Source organism: Leptodactylus fuscus, chromosome 7 (genome assembly GCF_031893055.1).
Source record: "Leptodactylus fuscus isolate aLepFus1 chromosome 7, aLepFus1.hap2, whole genome shotgun sequence".
NCBI lineage: Eukaryota > Metazoa > Chordata > Amphibia > Anura > Leptodactylidae > Leptodactylus > Leptodactylus fuscus.
In genome coordinates, this window is record NC_134271.1 from 141774121 (window position 1) to 141779634 (window position 5514).

Here is a 5514-nt window from a genome sequence, read left to right on the forward strand (position 1 = left end):
AGTAATGTAATGTATATACACAGTGACTGTACCAGCAGAATAGTGAGTGCAGCTCTGGAGTATAATACAGGATAAGTAATGTAATGTATGTACACAGTGACTGTACCAGCAGAATAGTGAGCGCAGCTCTGGAGTATAATACAGGATAAGTAATGTAATGTATGTACACAGTGACTGTACAGCAGAATAGTGAGTGCAGCTCTGGGGTATAATACAGGATGTAACTCAGGATCAGTACAGGATAAGTAATGTAATGTATGTACACAGTGACTGTACCAGCAGAATAGTGAGTACAGCTCTGGAGTATAATACAGGATAAGTAATGTAATGTATGTACACAGTGACTGTACAGCAGAATAGTGAGCGCAGCTCTGGAGTATAATACAGGATGTAACTCAGGATCAGTACAGGATAAGTAATGTAATGTATGTACACAGTGACTGTACCAGCAGAATAGTGAGTACAGCTCTGGAGTATAATACAGGATAAGTAATGTAATGTATGTACACAGTGACTGTACCAGCAGAATAGTGAGCGCAGCTCTGGGGTATAATACAGGATGTAACTCAGGATCAGTACAGGGTAAGTAATGTAATGTATGTACACAGTGACTGCACCAGCAGAATAGTGAGCGCAGCTCTGGAGTATAATACAGGATAAGTAATGTAATGTATGTACACAGTGACTATACCAGCAGAATAGTGAGCGCAGCTCTGGAGTATAATACAGGATAAGTAATGTAATGTATGTACACAGTGACTGTACCAGCAGAATAGTGAGCGCAGCTCTGGGGTATAATACAGGATAAGTAATGTAATGTATGTACACAGTGACTGTACCAGCAGAATAGTGAGCGCAGCTCTGGAGTATAATACAGGATAAGTAATGTAATGTATGTACACAGTGACTGTACCAGCAGAATAGTGAGCGCAGCTCTGGAGTATAATACAGGATAAGTAATGTAATGTATGTACACAGTGATTGTACCAGTAGAATAGTGAGTTAACACAGATATGAAATTGTTATATTTGGTGACATCGTCCATGGCCTACACCCAACCAGGCCTTCTGAGGATTGCTAGCATAAATGTCATGTCCAAAGGGGTGTCATGAACTGTTCTCACGTAATCACCCCCTGAGTCCCGGCTGTCAGACATTATGGGTAGCGCAGATGGTTGGTGTGTGGTTTGGGACTGTGTGAAGTAGTTCAGAGTAGATAGGAGAGGCTGCAGGTGTCAGGATCATGGGGGGTATTGTGTAGTTCCCATCTACATTAAATATATGCCTAATTATATATATTTCTTACGCTAGGTTCACACTAGCATTGTGCTCTCCATAGTTTCGGTGCATCAGGGAACTGAACAACAGAGAGCCGGAACGTTAAAACAGCGGTTACACACAGACGTCGGTGGACCCCATTGACTATAATGGGCTCCTCTAGGGGTCCTTTATTTTGAAACTGAAAGTGGCGTAATAAATGAAGTTCTTCCTATAGGAATTTTCTCTCTGTCAATTTTTGGTGGTTTCTGCAACGGCGCAGATGTGAACACAGCCTTAGTTAGGTGGAGCAGCTGTAGAGAGTAGCAAACCCTATAGAACATCTAATTTACAAATGCAATCGCAGAAGACGGCGCCACCTGTTGGACACTATATGGAATAACAGTCAAATTTTCTGTCTACTATATCCAGTTTCCCTTAGAAATAAGAATGGCCTCAATCTTATGGGAAATTCTTATTAACTACTTAATCACTGGTATTCGAACATCTGGACTTGCTATGGTCCAACTATATCTTGTCCATCAGACTGGCTACCATGTCTCTGTATTAGTTTTACATTCTTGCACCTTTCATATGGTCACTCTGGATAAGTTAATAAAAGGTGACTTCTGCCATCTAGTGTTCAGCTATGGAAAAGCAGTACAGGATTCTGTTCCCATCAGTATATTTGTAGGGTCCTGGTGTAAGTCTATTAATGGGTTAAGGCTGAGAAACGTAATGGGCACCGGTGACATCAACCAAACCCGCAGAATGTTGTATGATATTGGCTGATTGTGCCTTTTATTGTAATGATTTATTATTAACCCCTTCCCGCCGATGGCATTTTTTGATTTTCGTTTTTGACTCCCCTCCTTCTAAACCCCATAACTTTTTTATTTCTCCGCTCCCAGAGCCATATGAGGTCTTAATTTTTGCGGGACAAATTTTTCGTCATGATGCCGCCATTAATTATTCTATATAATGTACTGGGAAGCAGGGAAAACATTCAGAATGGGGCGGATTTGAAGAAAAAATGCATTTCTGCGACATTCTTACGGGCTTTGGTTTTACGGCGTTCACTGTGCAGCCAAAATGACCTGTCCCCTGTATTCTGTGTTTCGGTACGGTTCCAGGGATACCAAATTTATATGGTTTTATTTACATTTTGACCCCTTAAAAAAAAATCCAAAACTGTTAAAAAAAAAATTTTCTGAAAAGTCGCCATATTCTGACAGCTGTAACTTTTTTTATACATCCATGTACGGGGATGTATAGGGCGTCTTTTTTTGCGGGACCGGGTGTACTTTTTAGTTCTACCATTTTCGGGAAATGTTATTGCTTTGATCACTTTTTATTCAAATTTTTATCAGAATCAAAACAGTGAAAAAACGGCGGTTTGGCAATTTTGACTATTTTTCCCGCTACGGCGTTTACCGAACAGGAAAAATATTTTTATAGATTTGTAGAGCGGGCGATTTCGGACGCGGGGATACCTAACATGTATGTGTTTCACAGTTTTTAACTACTTTTATATGTGTTCTAGGGAAAGGGGGGGATTTGAACTTTTAATACTTTTTATATTTTTTTTATTTTATTTTTTTTTTGTAATTTAAAAATTTTTTTTTGCATTTATTAGACCCCCTAGGGGTCTTGAACCCCAGGGGGTCTGATCACTAATGCAATGCATTACAATGCTAACGCATTGCAAAAAATCATCCTTTCTTTTGCAGGCTGCATAGAGGCTTGTAAAGGCTCCTGGCTGTCATACCAACGTGACGTTGGCCCTGGAGCATGCTCCAGGAGCCGGCGATCCCGGACAAAATGGCGGCGCCCATGCGCCGCCGGGAAAATGGCGCCTCCGGCATCTTTGACCGCGGCGCCGTTGGGGTTAATGCCTCTGATCGGTCCGGGGACCGATCGGAGGCATTAGAGCCGGTTGTCTACTGCTTAAAGCAGTAGACACCCGGCGGCTATGGTGGCCGCCCGGCTCCCAGACGGTCGCCATAGTTACAGACCCGACATGCGCCGTACTATTACGGCGCATGTCAGGAAGGGGTTAATAATAATGTGATATAAAAACTAAAAACTTGATAGTCTTCAGTAGTTGATACCTTTTTAATGGCTAACTAATAATGATGACAGATTACAACGTTTCGAAGCTCTGGGCTTCTTCTTCAGGAAACGTTGTAATCTGTCATCATTATTAGTTAGCCATTAAAAAGGTATCAACTACTGAAGACTATCAAGTTTTTTGTTTTTTAACACAGTACAAAAACAAACATTTTCCTTGTAATAATGTAATGTGAGGGTGAACATTACAGATGGTGCAGATAGAGGTGGAGACAAGGAGGGGCGAGGGATAGATGGATGGATGGATGGATGGATGGATGGATGGATGGATGGATGGATGGATGGATGGAGTGGGGGAGGTAGGCTCAGCGGTAGCAGCAGCGGACCCAGACAGTCAGAAACAAACAACAAAAATCAGGGTTTAGCCCTGTGGGTTTATTTTGCAACAAAATAATTTAAAGGGATTCTACCACTAAACTAACATTTTTTCTAATGACCACGTCAGACTAGCCTTAAGAAAGGCTATTCGTCTCCTACCTTTAGACGTGGTCTCCGCCGCACCTTTCTGTAGAAATACCGGTTTTAACCAGTATGCAAATGAGCTCTCCGCAGCAATGAGGGCGGGCCCCAGTGCTGAAACGCCGGTGAGCGCGTCCCCATTGCTGCCCAAGAGCTGTTTCCAGCGCCGCCTCCTTCTTGAGCAGCAACTCCGCCTCTTCTGGCTTCTGATGCGGTCCAACTTCCTACGCCTGCGCAGTAGGCTCCTGTATTGAACTACAAGAGCTCTTTTAGTTCAATAAGGAGCATACAGCGGCCACCCAAAAATGGCCACCGGCCGCTCCTGTATTGAACTGCAAGAGCGGCCGGCCATTTTTGGGAGGTCGCTCTTGTAGTTCAATACAGGAACCTACTGCGCAGGCGTCGGAAGTTGGACCGCATCAGAAGAGGCGGAGTTGCTGCTCAAGAAGGAGGCGGCGCTGGAAACAGCTCTCGGGCAGCAATGGGGACGCGCTCACCGGCGTTTCAGCACTGGGGCCCGCCCTCATTGCTGCGGAGAGCTCATTTGCAAACTTGGTTAAAACCGGTATTTCTACGGAACGGCGCCGCGGAGACCACATCTAAAGGTAGGAGACTAATAGCCTTTCTTAAGGCTATTCTGACGTGGTTAGTAGAAAAAAATGTTATTTAGTGGTCGAATCCCTTTAAAGGTGTTGGCAAACAAAATAAACAGGCTTTTTCTTCAGGCAAAAATAGGAAACACAAATACCTGCCCGGCTGGGCGACTAACTACACAGAAGCAATCTGTCTATACGTGTGGCTTTCTTCAGCCCCACGGACAAGAACCAACAAAACAGAAGCTGTGACGCACCCACTGGTCTCACCAGATATCAGTTTGGATGGACAGGACCTGACTCCACCACTCTCGCCCAGGAACTGCCCAGGACTGAAGTCTTGAGAGGCTTTATAGGCCTGTGATTAGGCCTAGCTCTCCCAGCTGTGCACGAAACTCCTTCCTGCAGTAGGATGAGAAGAGGTTAATACTGACAGATGCCGCCTTGTTACAGCTATATGAAGCCCTCACTCATCACACATATGAGAGGACTCTGGGGGAGATATAGCGTCCTTCCAGGACTTTTCCTGTCATTTTCTTACAATAGATAGAAGGATAAATAGATAGATTAGATAGTATAGATGTATAATACTATAGACAGGTGAGTGTATGGAGGCCGGTGGTATCACAGCCTCTGTATAATACTATAGACAGGTGAGTGTATGGAGGCCGGTGGTGTCACAGCCTCTATATAATACTATAGACAGGTGAGTGTATGGAGGCCGGTGGTGTCACAGCCTCTATATAATACTATAGACAGGTGAGTGTATGGAGGCCGGTGGTGTCACAGCCTCTATATAATACTATAGACAGGTGAGTGTATGGAGGCCGGTGGTATCACAGTCTCTGTATAATACTATAGACAGGTGAGTGTATGGAGGCCGGTGGTGTCACAGCCTCTATATAATACTATAGACAGGTGAGTGTATGGAGGCCGGTGGTATCACAGCCTTTATATAATACTATAGACAGGTGAGTGTATGGAGGTCGGTGGTGTCACAGCCTCTATATAATACTATAGACAGGTGAGTGTATGAAGGATGGTGAAATCAGAGCTTCTGTATAATACTATAGACA